Source organism: Oryctolagus cuniculus, chromosome 9 (genome assembly GCF_051225735.1).
Source record: "Oryctolagus cuniculus isolate XC-2025 breed Fujian yellow rabbit chromosome 9, ASM5122573v1, whole genome shotgun sequence".
In the NCBI taxonomy this organism is placed as follows: Eukaryota; Metazoa; Chordata; class Mammalia; order Lagomorpha; family Leporidae; genus Oryctolagus; species Oryctolagus cuniculus.
Window position 1 is genome coordinate 38551879 of NC_142875.1, and position 23790 is coordinate 38575668.

Below are 23790 nucleotides of genomic sequence, written 5' to 3' on the forward strand. Positions count from 1 at the left end.
TAGGCCAGCGCCGTGGCTCAATAGGCTAATTCTCCGCCTTGCGGCACCTGCACACCGGGTTCTAGTCCCGGTCAGGGCACCAGATTCTGTCCTGGTTGCTCCTCTTCCAGTCCAGCTCTCTGCTATGGCCAGGGAGTGCAGTGGAGGATGGCCCAAGTGCTTGGGCCCTGCACCCCATGGGAGACCAGGAGAAGCACCTGGCTCCTGCCATCGGATCTGCGCGGTGTGCTGGCCACAGCGCACCAGCCGCCGCGGCCATTGGAGGGTGAACCAACGGCAAAAAGGAAGACCTTTCTCTCTGTCTCTCTGTCTCACTGTCCACTCTTCCTGTCAAATAAAAAAAAAGAACCCAGGGTGCTGGTGCCGCAGGTGGAGGATTAGCCTAGTGAGCCCCGGTGCCAGCCGCACTGAGAGTATGAACAGGTGCTGGTGATGAAGGCTGCCCATGTCATCATGAATTCTCTGATCACAAAGCAGACCCAGGGAAGCATTCAGCATTTTGAGCAACAGGCGGGGCTGAGAGATATTAGCCACGCATGCCACAAGGGCCTTGGCTCTGAGAACAAGTACCTATGAATGGCAGAAGCGCGCCACAAACTAAAGCTGCGGCATGGAGAGATCACAAAAGAAGAGACGCCCAGTCCACTCCAAGCAGCAGCCCCTACTCTTCCCCAAGCAGGGGCCCAGAGGCTGGTCCACCTGGGACTCCTCCACAGCCTTTCCTGACCCAAATCCTAGCACCATGGATCCTGGCGGTAGGGATAAGGACAGAAGCTCAGCAGAGAAATGGAGCCTCTTGGGTCCTAGACCCCTCCAGAAATCTGAATCCAGAGGTTCGCTGTCCAGGCCAACAGAGGACCCCAGAAGCCCTCGCTGATGGAACTGATGGGTGCCCAGGCCATGTGGATGGCTGAGACTCAGCAGCCGTCAAGCCGCCCAAAAAGGACATCCCAGTGATCGAGGGGAAGAAACCACTACCGCGGGCCCATCACCTCAAACCCCGTGACTTGCACATGCTCGCACCCACTGGCTTCCAGAGCTTTCTGTCCCAGGGACTCTGGATCAAGGGCCTCTTGCAGTCCACCCCCCTTTACCTCAGCTCTGACATAGGAAAGGCCCAAGTCCTTGGGCCCTGCACCCCATGGGAGACCAGGAAAAGTACCTGGCTCCTGCCATCAGAAAAAAAAAAAAAAAAAAGGAAAGGCATATTTTACAAAACCAATTGATAGAGCTGGAGACACAATTGGTTTTTGAGAAACATTAGTACAAAGTCTGTTCTTGCCATGTGGAGGAGACTATTTTGTACTGGTTTAGACTAAACACTCTCATCAGTGATGGGTTAGGGTTACCTGTTTCTGCATCATTTATCCTAGACAGGAGTTTGGTCATTGCTTACCAGGTAAATAGTGTTTGTGCTGTTCCAGAGCCTGGGTTTCTGGGTTCTCTGACCGCTGTCAGCATGAGCCTGACAAATCATAGCCTATCGGTGCTCACTGACGAGCTGGGCAGCTCAGCTCTCCTGACCGGCCGGTGCTGGACTCCAGCCTGGCCAGCCCAGGGACCTGCCAATGATGGGCAGCTTCATACAGTTAAAAGCCAGACTTGGCCAGTGTCTCTCTGTGCAAGGCTTTTGAAGATGCAGTCTCCTTGCTTGCTGGTAGAGCTGATGGATCCCTTTACCCTGTAACCTGTTCTTCCTGTGCCGGCGAGTTGGTGCAGTTGGAGGCATGCTGCTTTTCTACGTCCAGAACAAACACTAGTCCTGCAGATCTTTTCTTGTACTTTGAAGTGAGATTAACCGCAATTTGAAAACTAAGGAAGAAGATGCGGTGTACTGATTGGGTGCAGAGCAGTGGATGTCAAGCTGCAGTAAAGAAGATAAGTACACTTGAGACCATCGTCTTGAGGTTCATGTGAAACGAGTGTTGCCTTATTCTGATTTCCTTGCCCTCGTCAGGCCTGAAACTTTTTCGAGTGTGAGTGAGTGTGGGTGTGGGTGTGGGTGTGTGTTGAAGAACTCCAGATTTTTCTATACAAAAGCATTTCTCATCAACATGAGCTCGTAGGTTTGTGCAACGTATATCATGGAGGAAAGGAATTTGAAGAGCTGCCTTTTAGCTTCTTGTGGGGTACACACTGGGTCTCTGTCTCACAGGCAATCTCAGATCGGATCCCCAGTTTGGGAAGCACCATGTTTACTTGAGCTGACCTTCCCATATAGAGGCCTGGAGTCTACAATCACCAGGACAATTAATTTATTTGTTTCTTCTGTTAAGATCTCGTGTGTGTGTGTGTGTGTGTGTGTGTGTTTGTCTGTGTTTAAGGATTTGGAAGATTTTAATATTGTCAACAGGTATATTGTCACATTCAATTACAGAACACTATAAAGATTTCATGATAACATTTTATCAAAATTTCATGAACTTTTATGAACTGTACTTTCCATGGCATGAAATAAGTTCCAATAAATTGCAAAAGATTGAAATTTCTTTTAATATGGAAGCAATGGTCTTTATCTTGATTGGGATACTGATCAAATAGTTATCTACCTTGTGTGAACTCATTACACTGAGCATTTTAATTCTGTGCAATTTAGTGTATCCAAATTCTAATAAATGGAAAAAAAGTCAAACGCATACATACATTAATTATGTGAAAATAAATTCCATAAAGGTGAATCATCCATTCCCTCATACTGCTAAATATGATGGCTTTTTACAAGTGATATTTTGGATTTAATTTAAAAATAATTCCACAGTCACAAATACAAGGTATTGGAATTTAGTAGCTAACTTAAAAGTTAGGAGACTTATTACATTTGATTTGTTGTCCCATACTCAATCAATGCTTGAAGTGTTTACTCTCAGAAGAATGTATTTGGCTTAGCACTCAAAATTATAAATTTAGAGATAGATATTCCAAGCAATAGAGTTGATTAAGGAGATTAAGGAGTTCTTTATGGCAAGCATGAAGGTAGGAGATGCCCCACTTTCAAAATACTTGGATATTGTCCACTGAAAAAGAAAGCCATAGCCCACATTGCATACCACATAACAGTATGGCTAGAGTTTCGATTAATTACTTGAGTGAAATAAAAATTCCCATCTGAAGATCTCTTGTTTTGACAATAACTCCTCCCTACTTTCTCAAAAAAAAAAAAAAACTCAAATCCTTAAAATCCATACTGCAGCCTGTGGTTATAAAAGCATATTACAAAGTTTAACAGTCAGTTCTGTATTGAGATTTCAAAGATATAATTTAGACAGATTTTTAAAGAAGAGATCATCTCTTTATATGATTGATTCTAATAACTAAACTTTGCAGGTTCACATTGTTAATGTAAGAAGATGATTTCACGGTTTCATAACTTTTGACCTAATGAATGAGGATCTTGCATACGAACATTCATAATGTCAAAAATAGAATTAACTTCTTTGAACTTAAATTTACTGCACCTTATTTCTTTTTCTTCATCATGTAAATTCATCATCCTAAGTTCTTGGTGCATGTAAATCTGGCATTAGCTTTAAAAATCTCTGTTTCCCACTCTGGCCTCAGAATCAGCCCTTAAGGCATTCGGATATGGCTGAAGAGCCCGTGAGAGTATTTTAAGCATGGAAAGCCAAGACACTCTGGCAAAAAAAAAAAAAAAACACTAAATGAAAGGTCTCTGCGAGTGAGATCTTAGTAGAAAGAACGGGCCATCAAAGAAGGAGGGAGAGAACTTCCACTTTGACTATAACCTTGTCTAAATAAGGTCAAAGTCAGTGAACTCAAAAGGCTTCCATAGCCTTGGCAACTCATGACAAGAGCCTAGGGAGATTACTGATGCCATAAACAAGAGTGTCAATTTGTTAAGTCAACAACAGGAGTCACTGTGCACTTACTCCTCATGTAGGATCTCTGTCCTTAATGTGTTGTTCAATGTGAATTAATGCTATAACTAGTACTGAAACAGTATTTTACACTTTATGTTCTGTGTGGATGCAAACTGATGAAATCTTTACTTAATATATATACTAAATCGATCTTCTATATATAAAGATAATTGAAAATGAATCTTGATGTGAATGGAAGGGGAGAGGGAGCGAGAGATGGGAGGGGTGCAGGTGGGAGGGAAGTTATGGGGGGGAAGCCATTGTAATCCATAAACTGTACTCTGGAAATTTATATTTGCTAAATAAAAGTTTTAAAAAAAAAGTCTGTTTCAGGAGTGAGCTTTTAGCCTACTTCCTGAGATGCTGCTGGTTGAGACATTCACATCCTACATTGGAGTGCCTGGATTTGATCCCTGGATGTAGCTCCTGTATCCAGCTTCCGGCTAGTACAGAGGCACAAGGATGGCTCAAATAATTGGGTCCCTGCCACCCACATGGGAGACCTGGATGGAGATCCTGGCTGCTGGCTTCAGCCCAAGCTAGATATGGCTGTTGAGGACATTTGGGGGATGAACTAGAAAATGGGATGCAATATTTCTTTCTCTCTCTTTCTTTTTATATTAATGTATAATTCAATGATAAGTCAAATTCTATAAAATACTTCTTAAAATGATGCTTATAATTCATAGTAGAAATGATATTTTCCATTTTTCACCATAGGCTCTAATGGTAAAGTGATTTGCCCTCAATAAAGAGATCATGATAAGATAAAAAGGAGAGTGGTCAAGTAAGCATATGCCCTAGTGGTTTGAAAAATGAACAGGCTATCACTTGATTTAAGGATGAATGGGATCCTGTTTCTACCACTTGCTGTATAGCCTGTAACCTTCTATCCCTGTCCTAAGGAATAAAGATTTCTGTACTTTCCTTGCACGTTCAGGATTTAGATAAGGTTTGTAAAGCAGAACAAAGCTTTTAATTAGTGTATTATTGACAAAGAGGCAGATGTCAAACATTTAGAAACACTTAAAAATTGGCTTTAGATTCATAACTGTTCTGTATTTTGTCCTAATGCCAAAGATTAAATGAATTGCCAGTGTTAGGTTGTGTTTTGGTCTCCATGGTCCTATGCCTAGAGAGCTTGGTCTCACAAGACAAAGTTAGCTTAAATCACTACTTCTACTGCAGACTTATTCATTCTAGACTCAACACTTTCCATTTCCTAGATAGAAAATCAGCAGCCCTTATCCCTTTGCTCACTGGATGAAGAGAAGTGATAATTTTAGATTATCCAATTTCCTATTGGTGAATGAAACCACAAAGAGAAGGGAAGACTAGGAGAAAGAAAATACCAGAGTAGCAAGAGATACATGGGCTACTCGGAAGTGATTACCTAGAATGTAGAGAATGGAAGCTTGACATAATTGTGAGAAATTGAATGACTCAACTGTTTAATGCTATTTTTTTTTTTTGACAGGCAGAGTGGACAGTGAGAGAAAGAGACAGAGAGAAAGGTCTTCCTCTGCCGTTGGTTCACCCTCCAATGGCCACTGCGGCTGGCATGCTGAGGCTGGCACACCGCGCTGGTCTGAAGCCAGGATTTTAAGGAAATCTGACATTTAATTCTGAAATTGCTTAGGTAACAGGTAAGCTGAGCTTGTTTCTGTAACTGTACAATACAAGTTCAACCTTAATTTTTCTCAGTGGCTCAGATGAAATGCTGCAGAAGTATACAGTAACACTATATGGTGCAAAGCAAAAAGTGTTGTGCAAAGAAAAACAGTACTAAATATTAGTAAATTTCTGAATTTCAGAAAATTTAGATTCTTTTAAAATTGTATGTGAAGGGATGTTTTACAGAAATAATTTGTTCAGTTATCACAATTACATAAAAAGGTATTTAACAGGCACATATCAGGAAAACACTCAGTTAATAAGCTGCTTCTCCTGGTCTCCCATGGGGTACAGGGCCCAAGCACTTGGGCCATCCTCCACTGCACTCCCTGGCCACAGCAGAGAGCTGGCCTGGAAGAGGGGCAACCAGGACAGAATCCGGCACCCCAACTGGGACTAGAACCCAGTGTGCCGGCATCACAAGGCGGAGGATTAGCCTGTTGAGCCATGGCACCAGCCCTAATGCTATTTTTAAACATTGGAAAATCCATAACCTCTAGGTAAAGTCAATGTTTTTATAATGAAGATAACTGGAGTAGTGGATAGCCATCACTCTTTCTTAGACCACTTAAAATATATTATTATAGATAGTATTATATGGTATTATATGGTTTATTCTGTAAACTACAATTGCAGATTTTTAAATGTATCCTAAAATAAGAAAGGACTTACAATGAATGGGTAATTAAAACAAATGAGACATTCTTTCTTGACAATTACAGCCCTAGATTTTATCATGGTTGGGTACCACAGTATAGACCTGAAGTTCAGGTTAATGAAATGGATCATAACCAAGAATAGAAAGCAAAAAAAGGCAAGAAAGAAAATTATCTTTCTAGGATAACTGTTTAATTCAGATGTCATTTTTAAACCCACATCTGCTATCATTTGATTATCAGACATTACTTGCAAGACAATTGGAAGCCCAGTATACCTCATTTAGAAGTTGTTAATTACTAGTGACTGAGTTCTTACTTGCCTGTTCTCTCTCAGTACTTTAATCACAAGGTGTCTACTATAAAGAGGGAAGATTGGCTTTTCTTTCGCCCATCATGGCCTTTCACTTCTCGGCAGGCTTCAGACTCAACTAAGCATGTCTTCAACTTCTCTGCAGAAATCTGCCAGTAATGAGTTTCAGTCTCCAAATGCTTTTGTTACAGTTGATTCTCCAGTTTTCTTATAAATGAAAGACCTAGAGAAAGTGTAGTCCTTTCACTCTGTCCATGTGGAGGTCAGGAAAGTTACATGGCAGGCCAAAGGAACTTAATCCCCAATTGTACCTGGTTACCAAAGCTTTGTGTGCCCACATGGGTTCGGTGAATATGTTTGCTGAGTCTAAGGCAGTCAATCTCAGTTTTTAGATAATCTTTTTCTCTTCTATTCTTCTGGGTAGGAAGGAAGTCTCATACTTAGTCCCACATGCCTAGTTGGACCTCTCATAAACTCAATTTCTATCTTAGCTGTCTCTGAAAAGCTAGTTAATCTCAGGAGTAAAGATTCCAGTTGTCTTGGGAAAATGAGCTACTTTTCATGTCACCCTAGTCTTAGTCACTTAGAACTTCATCAGATAATATTTCTGTTGTGATAAAACTTTTCAGTTGTTTTCATTATGAATTCACTAAGTTGGTCAATTCAACAAATGGTATTCAGTGATTTCACTTCAGTTCACTCTAAGTGAATTTGCTGTCAGTCTGTGCCCTCAGGGAATTTGCTTTTGAAATAACTTTAGCTATATTTACATAGAAAAAATAGAAGAAAGGGCCACAAAATATAGGTCAGCTATATCAAGGTCAAGGGAAGTTCACTTTCTAAATATAATAATAAAGAATAAGTTGGATAATAACTCAGTGATTGTTTTTCTGCCATCAGAGTATGCCTAGTGATTTATTTTAGACTGGTTCTGGATTCATAGAAAGCCCAGTACTCAAGGGCTGAAGATCTGAAGTATGAGATACTGATAATAAACTGGTAAGAAATTGCCAGCATGATGCCACACAGCTCAAAGTAGTCCCCAAATCCCAAATATGTAGCCATGGCTGTCTAATCATCAACCAACCTTGAATTCCTGAAGTCCCTCCAGAAGCCTTTAGCAACATGGGCCTCTGAATCATCCCAGAATAGCCAATTTCATACATAAAATAGAATCCTTGGGGCAGGCATTGTGGCGCAGCAATTAAGATGACACATGGGATGCCCACATCCCATATCAGAATGCCCATATCACTTCTGTTCTACGTTAGCTTCCTATATAGTGCTTCAAATACTTGGTATCCCAGCCACTGATATGAAAGACCTGGATGGAATTCCAGGCTTCTGGTTTCCACCTGGCTCAGCCCTGGTTGTTATGGGCATTTGGTAAATGAACCAGCAGATAGAATCTCAGTCTCTCTCTCTCTCTCTCTCTCTCTCTCTCTGCCTTTCAAATAAATAAAAAAAAAATACTTAAAAAAAAACAGGACCAGTGCTGTGGCATAGTAGGCTTAGCCTCCTCCTGCAGTGCTGGCATTTCATATGGGTGCCAGTTTGTGTCCTGGCTGCTCCTCTTCCAATCCAGCTCTCTGCTTATGGCCTGGGAAAGCAGTAGACCTGGCTCCTAGCTTTGGATCAGCCCAGTTCCAGCCCTTGTGACCATGTGGGGAGTGAAGCAGTGGAGGAAAGTCTCTCTTTCTCTGTCTCTCCCTCTCTGTGTCTGTAACTCTATTTTCAAACAAATAAATAAAATCTTTTAAAAAAATTTAAAAACCCACAAAATTCCAGGAGTTGCATCAGTTCAAGACCCTTTTCTACAGGGGTGATGACAGTGGCACTGAGGAAAGGGGAGAGAAGCATTACAAATTCTCCAACCTACTTCCTATACCTTCTGGAGATTCTAAATTAGGTGTTCAAGTAACTGATACCCATGCTGTCACCATATCATCTTTTGAGGGTCTTTCTGCTTCCAGTCATTCAAGCTTTGCTTCTACTTATGCACTGTACCAAATAGTCTTAGGGACTGAATGTTTATAAAAGTGCTTTACAAATTGGCAAATGGCCTTCCATATTCGTCCATGGGAATGGCTGGGTGGTACTGTGGCTCTCTGTCTCTGTAATCTGAGCGCTGAGTCTGCTTTCTCCTTGGCAGCCAAGTCTCCCTGCTGTAATGCATTTCTTCTGTCCTATGGCTAGGGGAGGACATTTCAAACCTTCTCTCCCATGAGTCACTTCCTGCTGTACTCCGAGTTGAATACAGATTTTCACATAGCACAGAGTCAGAACATTCCCTGTTTGTACAATGGCAGCTGCAATTCATAGCCATTACCTTGAATCCTTTATCCTAATAGAAAGGTTGTCTTACTGTCTATCAAGAATCATAAAATATTAATGAAGTATCAGTGCCTGATTTTACTACAGGTGCTATTAATTTACAAATCTGATGAGATGAGATATTTCTAAAAAGAAGCAGTGTTCTGTCCTAAACTGAATTTGTACCACCTTCTGGCATCTGGTTTCATCCCAGGGTAGAGAGGGCAGAGATTCTCAAGCAATGGATTGAGAGCTGCAACCTGTGACAGTGATTCCCAAGTCAAATATCTACAGCCAGAACTCAACTCCCAACTCCAGATTTCGTATTAGCATTTGTAAAGAGATCATCTCCTAAATTCCCCATCCATTCTTCAAACTAAATGCGCCCAGAAACAAACTTTGAAATCAATTACCCCTTTTACATTTCTTGCTTTTATTAATAGAACCCCTTCTAACACTTTCACCTAAACCAGAAATATGAGTTTAATAATAACTATTCTTTCTTGTCATTTTCACCACCTAAATAGCTTTAATTCAAACCCTTTCTCATCTTCTCTTACTACTACGTTTGTTGGCAATCTTATTATTGAATATACTAAGCCTGTCACACCTGTCCGGACCCTTGCAGGAAAGAATCTTTAATCAGTTTTTTGAACAAGGACTGCCACTAAATGGATCAGAGTAAACACCTGACCCAAGAGTCTAGCCAGTGATAATAAGATTACCTCATTCAGAAATTCTGCTCAGGAGGCAGCAACATCTAGATTAGTTCCTTCCACAATCTGGAAGTTGAATGGGGTGGATGGGGAGTTGACCTACCCGTAGAGAGCAGACGTGCTGAATGAAACCAAGAATTTTGTGTCAGAAACACAGAGGGACAAGTTGGCCCTTGGAGGTACTGAGACATCCACTTGGTGATTGCAAATTTGTCATACAAGTGCACCCAAGTTCTTATTTTTATTAAGGAAATTGGTTTCTTTGCTTTGGAACCAGAAATACATGGTTAAGACAAATAGAGGGTCAAGAGTAGCCTTGCAGTCCCAGTCCCTTGGAGGGGGTGTGAATTTTGTTTGTAGGGTTATGGAAGATTGGACAACTTCTTCCAAAATGGAGAGTAAGACAGCCATGTGCAGCAAAGATAAAGTGGATAGTGTCCTGGCCAAAGCAAGGCTCTGGTGATTTTTGCATTGGAGCAATCCCAAGGAAATAGGAAATGCAAGTAAAATTCCCTCTCCCTCTGTGCGTTTCATCCCCTACTGCCCCTTCTGGAAGAATGAGCTCCAAGTTGCCAAGGGCATCATTTTTGCATGGTGGAAATATGAGGCACTTTTAAGACCTTTCAAACTGCTTGCACTTTCTCTCCTCTACTCCACGCCCCCTTTCCGAACAATGTGCATATAGTGGTTTGAGAAAAACAAATAAGAAAACAAAAAGAAAAAAATAAAACTCATGAACACTGCAGCTGGATAACTGCCTCTCTTATGATTAGACGGTTTGCAGTAGAGAGACACGTGCTTTGGTCCCAGGTAGCCTGACTGAAAGCAGATAAGAAGCACAGGGCCACCATACGACTTGGCTTCAGGAAACCCTTTCTGTTTGTAACCAGTATTCTGAGACCACTTAAAATCAAATCCAAAACTAATAGTTCCCACTGCTGAATTGCAATGTCAAGCTGAATTGTGTGACTTGCCAGGTTTCTATGGTTAAAATTAATGCCCTGCTTGGCAAAGACTGTCATACTAGCAATTGGAACCATCTGAGAGGAGCCAAAGCAGCCTGGCTCTCCCAGCTCCTGGGTCCCTCTGAATTACATCTCTGCATTCATTCTGCTTCCCCCAAGAGCAAAATGAGGTGTGAGCCAGTCATGAGGATCGAAATACAACATTAGGTCCAGTGATGTCCAAAGGCAGAGAATGAAGGGATTATATCATAAAGAAAGCATAGGAGTCACCTCAGGAGTACGGGGAAGAGCTTCATGAGAATATGTGGACGTGAATTTTACATGAGTACAAAACATAATTTGAGAAGATCTGGCCAAGTTCATTCCAAGGTTCGGATGACAAAGGAAGGGTAAGAAGAAGAAAGGATTTCAACAATGTAGGCACATTCTGCTCTGTGATACCTCACAACCATGGAATGCATGTGCATTACACAGATGCAGGGCTGGCATTGGCCTTCAGGCAATGGACCCTTAGAAGAAATGGGAATTTGGCATAGGATTGTGGAAGACTGAGCAACTGTGAGGACAGCCTTTCCCAAACAATAGATTGGGATCTATAGTCTATATGTAATGACTCCCAAGTCAATGATCTCCTGCCAGATGTCTACCCTGAGCAGACACCTGTGATACCAAAGGTTTACTAGGATCAGCCAAGACCCAGTCAGTAACAGTGAAGAGTTAGACCTCCATTGGCCAATGTGAGTAAGGTTTACAAATTATACAGGAGATAAAAATATAAGAACACTTGCCTCTCCTTGTATCCTATCCAACTCTTCCCATCAGATACCTATTTGGACTTCAATACATACCCTTCTCTTAGTGATTAAAAATAATCCAACAAGAGTAGCCATGTTAGGAATGAAGCCTGCTTCCTGATTAGGATTTTCAGATAGTTAAAGGGACTAGTTATTAAAAACAAACATATTGTGCAAATAAATTTTCATTAAATGAAATAACACCCAAGTGAGTATAGCATTGATGATGCTATAAAATGAAACCTGACGTTCATTTAGCTATGTGTTGGGCCCCAGAACAATAAGAGAAACAAACTAACAGTCATTCCAGTACATACTGTCTGGGTGAGAACAATCTTAATATGCAAAACACCTTCTAGATGTAGAATAAACGCAACTGTGGAAATGGACTGTTGTGACAACATACCACAGAGAGAAACAGTAACTCTCTTTCAGGGTAAATGCAAGTGCAAACCTCAGATTAGCCAGTCTCAAGGACTTCCATGTGCTGTTCACATGTGCAAAGATCCTTTCCTCTTAAGGAGATCTGAGCACATCCAATTTGGGCAACCGAACGATCCATACAATTGTCTCTTACCGAATCTTTTGCATGCTGCTCTTACATTAATTTTTTAAATAACAGTGATAAGCAAGGTAGCAAGGTTTATTGGGGTAGGGTATCCATCAAAACGGATAAACAGGATCCGAGAGAAAGTGCCCAGTCACCCATACAGGGGAAAGCAAGGTTGCATGGTTAAGTGAAAAGATTGTAACTGGCAGCCCAGGTGGTCAGCTCAGGAGAGAGCTGAGAGCTGAGCACATAGTCTGTATTCAGACTGGGGCTTATAAGGGAAAGGGGTCCAGTTATTCCCGCCATTTCTCATCCTCCTCATCCTCCTCCTCCTCCTCCAAACTCCCCCAAAAAGTTTGCTGAGTGTGAATTGGGTGAGATTCCTCCCAAGGTTTCACTACTCAGTACTGGCAGACTGGGGAGCCCACGTGGTGCCGGGCAGAGGGGTCTCCCCTAGGGTGCCTGCCTTGAAGGAAGCATGTCAAAGCTTCATTGCTCAATGTTACCAGACCAGGCACTGAAGAGAGAGAATTCTCCTGTGGAGCTTTCTTGTGGGGAGGCTGAGGCCGCCTGTAAAGTTATTGGGGTGTGAGCAGGACTTTGAAGTGTAAAATCCTGGGCTGGTTCCAGGGTGAGATTCTGCAGGTGCTTTGTTTTCCTCATGTCCCTCTCATACACATAGGCTGATTTCTAACTTCCTACCTAACATTTCGCTCACTCAAGAGAACATAGCCATAATCTTATGGGGCTAGAATGGATGAAGGTCCATCTTCTGTAGTTTCTTCAGAGCTGACAAAGTGGCGTAGAGCTGATTGTGGGTATTCTTCTATTGCTATCTGTCCTATAGTGTTTGAGGGTGGCCTAGGAAAAGATTGTCCTGCTCAGTCCAGAGGACTGGTCACATTGTCTGGTGGGGTAGCCTGGAAGCCCTGTCTCACATCCTGGATATGGATAATTTGTGTTCTGTTAAGAGACAAAACAAACAAGGGCATTAAAATACAATAATTCTAAAAGAAACAGAAAGAGTGTGGAAGCCATTTCGCAAAGGAGGGGCAATGACCAGGATTTCCATGACCAGATGCTAGGCCAGATATTCTAGCCTTGTTTTTCCTGGTCCTAGGGTTGTCTGGCCTCATCTAAGAAAGTATGAACATGATTTGATTTTGTGCCCATCTCATTTGATCCTTTTTTTTTGGAGCAGACACTTTCTTGGGCAGCAGTTAGCAGGTGTAGGGCCTGCCTGTTTTGAAGGACTGGGTTTAGCAATTCTACTGTGGGGGCCCTAGTTATGGCAGCCTTTCAGTGGTTGAAGGCTATGTTTTGCTTTGTTTGTTTGTTTTCCCAAAGGAGTGGCTCTGTTTTGGCTTGCTGTGAGAGCCTAATTTAGGAATGTGGCTATTTCCCTGTATCTAGGAATTCATAACATGTTAGGGAAGTGCTGGGATTGTCTTAAGGTTGCGGAAATAGGAATTTGCTTCCTGGCCTGTGTCATCTCTGGGGCTGGTCCTCTCTCCCCAGGGGTGAGGACAAGGGTTAAATAATTAACTTTCTGGTGGACTTATAAAATGGATGGCTGACCTTTTCTGTAATAATGCGTAGCCACAATATAGAAGACCAAATAGCACTGCCAGAAAATGAGATATTAAACTATGAAATAATTTTATAGCTAGATTTATTTTCCTGAGTCCAGAGTAAATTGTCAGAACTCCCCGTTTAAACCAAATTGAGGGGGAGATAGGAAGTTTTACTGATGATCTCAAAATATATAGACAGGTTACCACATTTGATCTTATCTGAAAGGTCATAGTTTTCATGAGCACTGTTTTAACCTACAGGAAAATACAAAGTGTCAGAATTTTCCCATGACCATAGCTTTGCAGCTCAACCTGATTTTAACAGAAATCTTCAAAAATTAGGGATGGAACTGAGCACACCCTTGACTTATATCATGAAGGCTGCTTCTGTGGTCTACTATAATGGGGACCAGGAGAAAGAGGAGCAAGGTAGGTAGCAGGCCCTCAGCAACAACTTAAAGGACCTATTTCTTGAAGGGGGTACAAAATAATCCAGAAGGTAAATGGTTTATTAGTCTGCTTCCCTCCCTAACCTGAGATTATGGTCTTGTGCATTAGCTAACACTTTTAACTTCCCAGCAGAATGTAGCTACCCAACATCCAAGGAAAAAGCATAGGTAGTCCACCAGAAAGTTAATTACTTTCATTTTTAAATCATTGACTTTATTTATTTGAAAGGCAAAGAGACAGAGAGAGATCTTCAATGCACTAGTTCACTCCCCAGATGCCTGTGGCAAGCTGTGGCTGGGCCAGGCCAATGGTAGGAGCCAAAGAATTTAATCCAGGTCTCCCACATCTGTAGCAGGGACACAACTATGTAAGCCATCACCTTTTGCCTTCCATGTTGCACATTAGCAGGAAGCTGTAATCAGGAGTGGAGCTGGGACTCGGAGCCAGGCACTCTGGTTTAGAATGTGGATGTCCCAAGTGGTGTTTAACTATTGCATCGCATTCCCATCCCTGGTCTTATGTTGTCTTATCCTCGGTCTTTTCCCACGCTACTCTGCCTACCATGTAACTTATACAGCAATAAGACAAAATCCAGTCAGGTTATTCTTCCTTCATACCCTGACAAGGCACTCAACATGGTCTTGCAGAGTAGGCCTATAAAAGGTTAAAATGTTTTCCCCACTGAAGTTCTTCTCTACTCTCTTTCTTATGGCAATGACCACTGCTGTCCCTATTTGACACTTGCATTTTTCCCACTGGAATGTGATCCTAAGAGCGGCAAACATCCCCTTCACATCTGAAAATTATCTTTAATTATCTTTAAATTCCCAGCAACCTACACAGTTACTAGGTTGCTATAAACATTTCTTGAAAAAACAACTAGTGGTCATTACCAACTAGATGTTGGGTACCACCAGAGAGATGTTGGGAGTTGCTAAATGGGCTCTCTGCTTTGAGTTAGATCACCACCATCTGTTGAATCCCATCCTTCCAGGAAGCCCAGCAAGTTTTTGTAAAGTTTTTGGGTTCATGTTGACACTTTCCCCTCCCCTCCCACCAAAGGCCTAGTCCAATTATTTGAAAAACTTCCTATCTGATGGTTTACACAGAACTTTATTGTCAGTCAGTACAGCCTTGACTTTCACATAATTATTTTGTTCTGCCAAAAAGTCTGGGCAACTGAGCTGTAGCTATGCCGCCATAAACATGGAGAAAGCCTTTGTGGACCTGTAATATCCTCATCCTGCTTGGTGACTGTTTTTGAAATGTGACATTCTTGAATCCCTGTTAATATTTTAGGAAGCCTTTTTTAGGAGTGTGCTATATGCCAAGCATGAGTTTTATTATCACAACTTATTGAGTGTATGGCAGGGTCAAGAATTTGCACACTACTAATCTGGAGTTAAACAAAATGTAGTTTCTTGACTTTCTAAATTTAATCTAATTTTGCTCTCAAGCTACCACACCACTGGGGAATAAAAGACAACATGACTATTGAATGACAGTGTGAGTATGCACAAAAATAGACTTATCTCTTAATTCCATTTTCTAGAAATTTTTGAAATGCCTTCAGATATGACTTCATTGGGGCAGTCAACTTGGAGTAAATCCTCAGTCCTTCCATTCTTCTCCGCCCACATGCCCAAGATAGTTTCTGGATCTGGGAGGGATTTGCAAGACCATGTATTAGCAGGGTAGAAGATGTCTTGGGGCCATGCCCAGGGATCTCAGGAATAGAAAACCTCCTCACTGACCTCTACAGTAATGTCCTATCTGCCAGTTTGAGTCTCATGGGTTCCTGGGCTCTTCTCATGCCACTTCCATCTCCCCTCAGCTCTCATTGGCACTGTGGGCCTGTCTGAGTGTCAGCCAAGTCCTTCCTCCAGCTCTGGCTTAGGCTGTCTACCCTACAGCAGTGGTATTACTTTGTTCTTGTTCTCACAGCCTGCTCATGGATTTTCAACCAAGTACTTCCTGTTTCCTGTTGTCAAATGCACGTGGGACACAGGTGTGTGTTGATGGAGCCCTGTTTCTGATCCCTTACTCAGCTACTCGTAACACATTCCCTAAGACAGCACTTCTCAAACTATCTTTGATAGTTTCCAATCCATTGTAGAGGATTATTTTTGTAAAATATACACTAGTTACTAGAAGAATAACAAAGCGATACACATACAATACAAGTCCCGGGTAGTAAGACTTGCTAGATTCAGAACTGGCATTGTGGCGCAGCAGGTAAAGCCACCACCTGTGACACCAGCATCCCATATGGGTGCCAGTTTGTGTCCCATCTGCTCCACTTCCAATCCAGTTTCCAGCAAAAAGTAGCAAAGATGGGCCAAGTGCTTGGGCCCCTGCACCCACATGGGAGACCTTGATAAAGCTCCTGGCTTCTGGCTTTAGCTTGGCACACCCTGGCTGCTGTGGCCATCTGGGGAGTAAACCAGCAGTGGAAGATCTCCCTTTCTCCATCTCTCCCTCTCTCACTGTAACTCTTTCGAATAAATAAATAAATCTTTTTAAAAAAAATTAGATTCAACAGACATAAAATTAGTGTGTCAAATTTCTGTAAAAGTTTCTAGATGTTTATTCTCCATTTCAGAATCTATCTCTGTGTGGATTGCACAGGTCACCACACAGAACCACAAGCCAGCACTGTGTCAGGACCACACTTTGAATAACAGCAGCCCAGGATATGCCAAGTCAGACTGGACATTTCTCTGAGGCCCTGTGGAATACTCCCAGGCAGTACCAGTATAGGAAAAACAATTCCCACTTTCCTGGGATTTGGCAGCACTTCTCATTTATATTTTTTTCTAACAGCCTTTCAAAAGCCACACCTACTTCTACTTGTATCACCACACCCCAGGGTTTTAGCCTCTGGGTGAAGCCAGGGCACACTCCTTTGCCTGCCTGTGTCTCTCAGTGTCTGCAGGAGCCTCCTCACTTTCTCCTTTTGTTTTCTTTCTCCTGGGAATTTAGAGGCAAAATCCCTGTCTTTCCTTCCTCTTTTTCTTTCTTCTTTCCCTTCTGTCTCTGTTCCTCTCTTCTTTTTATCCCTAGTCAATGTTTTAGAAAACTCTTTCACTCTCTGAAAAGCTCAACTCTCTTGCTAGGATTTTTTTTCCTGTTGGCTTTGAAACTCAAGACTAATCAATGCCCTCTTTGTTCCTGATGGTATCCACCCTCCTTCTGGAGGGACAACTGCCATTGACAAAATGGGTGGGGAGCCCTGGAGGCAGGATAAGAAAATATTTCTTAAAATACCTCTTATTCTCACATTTCAGTGATAAAATAACAATAATTATGAAGAATTTTAAAAGTCTTCATCACCACTACTTTATACTTGCTTGATAATTGCATAAATAATGCTTTAGAAGGAAACATTTAAAAAATTTTAGTATACACCCATTTGAGAATAATACTGAAAGAAATTCCATGTTTTATATCTTTATATATATATATATGTAGAATCAAAAATAATAACACTAAAGTTAAAATTGTCCAAGTTATTCAGTATGTGTTTATAAACAAGTGGAGGGAGAATTTTAGTTTTTAACTGAATGAACCTATGTACTCTTGGAATTGTAACTTCACAAACCAGTTAACTTCTGCTTTATGTTCATGAAAATTGAGTTGCCCAGAGAAAATTGTGACTCCTTCTCAGTATTTACATATATCAAAAATTGCAGTCTTGTAAAGTTGCCCACAAAATTAATTTATGGAATTCAGAATAACCACCCAAAAAGTGGAAGATTTAGGGAGTGTTTACACATTTTCTTTTCTTGTTATCAATTATTTATGATAACCACATGAATAATTCTAGACATTATTTCTATTTCAATAACCATTATATACTTGAAAGTCGCTGTACAAATAAATTCTAGTTGTCTGAGCTATTTGTAAGGCTTATAACTGAATACAGATCATATTCATCCTACTACTTGAATTTTTTGCTTAGGGCCTGGAATATTGAAGAAACCAAATATGTACTCACTAAATCAATTATTGGAAGTGAAATCTTACCTTTCCCAGACTTCTGCTGGGTTTGTTATACCTCCTTGTGTGCATTTTGAATTAAATTCCTGGAATAAAAATATATAAAAACCACATAACTTTTTAAAAATTCCAAAAAAATGTTACTAGGTACCCTGCATTATCTTTTAACAATCCATCCTCCCATATCGAGCAGAGTCCAGGTGAGAAAGAGAAGGCACATTCACATTGTGTAATTTAGGGAGAATTTAATAGAGAGATTGCTTTTGACAGTGTGGTCAGAATGTAGAGAACTTACAGAAGGAGAGTGCACTGCTCTGGGGCTTGTTAGAAGAGAGCAGGGCTCCCATCCTGGGGCTCCAATGTCCTTGGAGCAGAACCTCAACCTGGAGAAGGCTTAGATGGAGAATACTCAGTGCAACTCACCATCCCGGGAAGGGTCTCCAAAAACAGGAAGAAATCAAGGTTAAAAAACACAGGCACGTCTGGTACAAATACAAGTAGCGTTTTAAATGAGTTTATTCTTTTTTTCCCACTACTCCCTGACACTTCTGCCTTGATAGTATCCATGATTTGGGGTTGAAGGGTCTAGCCAACCCAAAGTGATCCATCTCCCTGCTAGGAAAGAGCTTGAGGACTCAATGTCCTGTCTCCACGCTCCTTCATCCCCCTCATCTCCAGCTGCTGTTCCCTTTGGCTGAGGCTCAGCTTGGCTGCTGGTATAGTTCCAGTTTCCAGAGTAGGGTAGGGGAGAATAGAAACGGAAAAACACAGGACCAGTAAGCTGCCTTGCAATGTGTGCTCCAAGAAGACCCGTGCATACAGATGGATTAGTAAAGTGCTTTGTACTTGATGCATACTCTAAAAGTTTGAAAGAACTAAAGAAATGCTATGTGCAAGTATATCAAGAGTGATTTATCTTATTTTGCATTCATAACACCTGTTGGTAACAATAGTCAATACACTGAGGTTTTCTTATATGCCAGATAGCATGCATTCCTGGATTATAATGGGCTGCTAAGGGTGTGGTCAGCAGCCCATAACAAGCCTCCTTAAATATGTGGCACTTCACTCTCTGAGAGTCCTGCATCCCAAGAAAGAAATCAGAACTCAATTTCTCAACTTCAGGCATGTAGATGAGACTGATGAGACTCATTTAAAGGAGAATGGGTTTGGAGGAAAACAGGGAAGAGGACTGCCCAAGAGCTGCACTTTGCAGGCAGGAACAGTGAAGTGTGCCACAGAATGCTGTCACTCTAACCTTCACTGCAGTAAGTGGCCTCTGACAAGCCCTTCAGTGTGGGCTGCAGCTGTGAAATCATCATGTTTTCCTGGCTGTGAGGTCACTGTGTCTGTTTTTCTGGCCCTCCCAAAGATAATGTGGATAATCTTTAATATTTTTAGTTTGTACTAAACCCAGCTAAGTTAAGTTCTTCTCCTTGTAAATATTTCCTCTTTAAAACTCTGGGAAAAACACTATTTTAAACTTCTTAATACAATTTTATGAGATACTCTTGCCAATAAATACACAAGAGTGTGGAAAAGTGAACATCACTCAACTTGAGAGTGACCAGTGGGCCAACTGCAGAGATGGTTCTGGTGCCAAAACCCATGCTCTCTCCACTGTCCAGGCTGGCATCTTCACCCTACCTGCTAATCCACCTAGAAAGCTATCAACAAATTCTTCAAAAGCAATGAGTCCTAAAGGAAAGACTTTAGAGCTAGTTGAAACAAGATGGTAATCATTAGTTGAAAGACTTTTTTTTTGCATTTTTTTAACTTTTATTTAATGACTATAAATTTCCAAAGTACAGCTTATGGATTACAATGGCTTCCCCCCCATAACGTCCCTCCCACCCACAACCCTCCCCTTTCCCACTCCCTCTCCCCTTCCATTCACATCATGATTCATTTAGTTGAAAGACTTTTTTATAGATATAAATACATCTATATAAAGAAGTAAAGGTATCAAATTAGTTTCAAAAAAACAACAGCAAAAAAACAAAAAACAAAAAAAAAAAAAACACAACACTAGGACTGAATGTATGAAGGAAGGGAGTGACATTAACCTCAAACCAGAAACACTGAGTTGCCTATGTTCTCTCCACTCTTGAAGCACATTTAAATGTAAATATTGGACTTCCTTTAGGCTCCTCTTGGTCCTTGTGGCACAACATGTATTTGGAGTCTGCCATCTAAAATTTAAGTATTGCTAGTGTGAGATTGTTAGGAGGTAGGGCCTTTAAGAAGTAAGTAGATCATGAAGGCTCCTCCCTTCACAAATGAGATTAGGTGCCCTTAGCAAGAGGGATCTCAACTTGTTCTGCAATCTGCCATGTGAGGCCTCAGCATTCCTCCCCACTGGAGGACCCATTCCTCCCCAGCACCTTATTCTTTGACTTCCCAGCGTCCTGCACTATGAGAAAAGACACTTCTGCTCTTTATAAATTACCCAGTCTCTGGTATTTTGTTATAGTTGTACAAACTGACTAACATCATGTCCATTAATTCCATGAAAAATGCTTGAGAAAATTTCTCATAATATTTCTACCCTATTCACTCTCTTTCGGTTTCTGAATTCATGCATACTCTCTTCTGGACACAAAAATTACCTTCTCTACCAGTGCTCACCTCTACCACCCCAAAAAACAACTTTATTAGAGATTTGCAGGCACAATAAAGTATTATTTCCCATGTCGTGTGTCTTTCCCACATATTTCTCTTCATGTTTCCTTGTCCTCCCTCTCACATCTTTCCTTCCCAGAATGCCCCACTCCTCGAAATCATATTCTCTTTAGGAAAAAGAGAAAGATGAAGCCTTTCTCTTACAACAAATATGTACAATCCCTAATTTAGAATGGTTGACCTACATTTTTTTTTAACTTCGTGGTGTTGTGAAAGCATACCATATAGCCTTTCTGTTTCCCACCTTATTACATGAGATATTTGACACTTTGTTATAAAATATGCATTATATGAGATGATTTTGCGTAACTGTAGACTAGTAAGTGTTCTGAGCACCTGTGAGATAGGTTAGGCTAAGCTATGATATTCAGATATTCCATAAATAAATTATATTAAGTGCATTTTTTACTTTTTCGCTTATTGTGGGATTATTAGGACATAACTCCATCATAAATAGAGGTGTATCTGTATACCCAAACCTATCAAAATGTTCAGCAAAAAGAAAAGAGCATCATCCACTTAGTGAAGCCCATCGTTGCCAGAAGGCAAACTAAAGACACATATATACATTTCTATTAGAATGTATATTTTACAAGTAGCATTTTAATATAAGCAGCATAAGACAACTAGCATTTTAGATTATGTAATAAGAATAAGTTCATAATCATCAGAGGTTTCTTCCTGACTGAAGGGACCATTAAAAGACCAAACATCCTGAGAGACTGTGATGGCAAGGGAGGGAGCAGAGACTAAGCTTACAGTACAGGCTTCTACATCTCTGTTAATTCTTTAAGGATTAAATTTCCTTAGAAGAAAGCTCTTTCTGTAGAATTCTAACCAAGACACCCGTGTGTCCTGTGTATAAATATGTGGTAACAATTTGAGAGATGACAGCAAGTAATGGGAACAAAGAGTAAACAGCCAGTGTGGTTTTTAAAAAAGAGAAGTCCATACATTTGAAGGATTTTAAAAATTATTTTGAGAAGTCCACAGATTTCACTAATCTACCTAAAGAGTTCCTGGCACAAAAATAGTTACTACTGCTGCCTCTTCTTTAATGTAACAATCAAATGCAGATCATAGCTTTGTCATTAAATCAGCAACTTATACCCATTTTAAAAAAAAGGTGTGTCAAACTATTGAAATATAAAGTAATGAAACTGATTTCTCATGCTACATACAAAAACCCATTTCATTACCTTGTAATCACACTTCACACTATGTGAAACCAAAGCATAATAAACATCCATAAATCATATTACAGAGCCATGACACCTTACAGATTCTAATATCTTTTTAACAGAGCCAATGGGTGTTTTTGATTTCTGGAAAGTGATTTTTTTAAAAAAGAAAAAATGTTTTGTAGGATTTTTTGAAAGGAACAGATGATCGGGAAACCTAGCCTAGTATATACACTATAATTTCCATTTCTCAGAGTATAACAAACTTGGTTTTTGAAATTAAATATGCAATATAGTTTGCAAAAGGAACTGATTGGAATAACGAATTATAGACAATATTTTTTAAATTAGCCAACAGGCTCTTGGTATGCTTTTATTGTAGGTTTAGTAGCAGTAGTTTGCTACTATTCTTCTTTTTGTTTTGAAAAGAAAAAATTAAAATATCATCAATTTTCAAAGCAGTCCTCTTCATTGGTTCTTATGCTCATCAGTTTTGCCACCTTTTGTTTATAAGGCTTAGTTATCATAGGTTTGAATGTGTCCACTGAGGTTTTAAAATGGACCATAAACCACTGATGCCCAATCAACAAAGGTGATCTGAATTGAGAAGAGGAAATCCCAATGCTTTACAATTTTTTTAAAATGAGAAACATAAAATTTTAAAACAGTAAATTGAAATCATTTTTGCTTTTAAAGCAGTGTTGGGGAAGGTAAAAACTATGCATGGCAGTGGGAAAGGGAGAATTTTGTAGCTTATCTACATCAAAAGCCTCCCCCTGAATGGCCTTTTGATGCTCTGAGTTTTGCCTGTTCGAGGGTGCTACTTTTTTGCAAATCAGAGGCTCTGTACCCCCTCATCTGTCTTCTAAATAGGCCTGTATGTTAGAGCAGTACAACCGCCCCTTGAGAATTTCTCCAGGGAAATGTCAGCAAAGCCCAAGACTGCTGATTTCCTCCTCACAAGACACCTGAATCCCAGGGCAGTGAGAGCAGGAACACGTGATTCTCGTTAACTTTGGAGACAGACAGACAGACGTTGGTACAAGGAGATGCAAGTGGGGAATGAGCCACTCACGGGATTGCCTCCAAAGGCACTGGTAATGATTTGTTAAATTTAAATGGGAAGAAAACAAATCTAAACACAATAAAAAGATTTTCAGCACTTTGGGCATTTATATTCTTAGAGAACTAAGAATGGTCAAGAAGAAAAAGCTTATCTTGGGATAACAGTTTAAAAAAAGCCCTCAGATCAGATGTGGCTTAGGCAAATAGGAAATGAGAAATCAGACACGAGTGTGCCACAGATACCACGCTCTGAATTTCCTTGCTCAGTCCAAAGCAGAATATACTGCTTGTCACATGCTTCACATAAAATCCTTTGAGAAGGGAATTCATTAGAGAGAGAGTTCACAGTTTAATGAAGCAGACATTTATTGCTGGAATGATTGTTGACCTGGCTTTTTAGTTATTTTGGTTCGCATTAAGATATTCCAAGCTCTGGCTTCAAAAGCATATTGAGTGTGAAGGAAGTGAAGTAGTGCCCTGTGCTTCCAGAGGTCACATGCAAAGTCACCCCAGACCCCAAGGCCCCATCTGGGAATGTAAATGCAAGTGGGGAAAAAGGTCTTTGAATGGTGAGGAAAACAGTTGTCACACAGCTCTAGCATTTTTCTGCAAGGAGAACTGACCATTGGAACATGGAATTCCCAGCTCTCTTGTTTGCAAACTGTCCTAGCCTAGGAAAATGCAGCTACTACTATCTGCCCTTTATAAAGTACCTGTGAGGATTTAATAGGAAAATGCATAGGAACATTTCCATGAAACATAAGACATTTAATAAATGAAAGCTATTATAAGATTTTGAACACTTGAGGAACTTCTTCCACCCATTCTAACAGATGATGGAATGTTAATTAAGGAAACATTAGAAGCCAAAAAGATAATCACATACATAACATGTAACAGCTGAACACATAGTAACCAGAAGTACAATGGAGGCATATTGTTCCGGTCCTGTCCCACTCCCAGTGGAATGCTCCACAGTT

General features: G+C 40.7%; 1 long non-coding RNA gene and 1 pseudogene across 1 annotated transcript in view; both read left to right on the forward strand.

Moving 5' to 3' along the window:
* Positions 1–432: 432 nt before the first annotated feature.
* LOC149124545 (putative monooxygenase p33MONOX pseudogene) lies at positions 433–1687 on the forward strand (annotated as a pseudogene).
* A 3700-nt stretch (positions 1688–5387) lies between these two features.
* LOC149124546 (uncharacterized) overlaps positions 5388–23790 on the forward strand; it is a 71911-nt gene continuing 53508 nt past the window's right edge. Inside the window, exon 1 of the long non-coding RNA XR_016212836.1 lies at positions 5388–5524. This is a non-coding gene — a long non-coding RNA (uncharacterized LOC149124546). The remainder of the gene's footprint in view (positions 5525–23790) is intronic.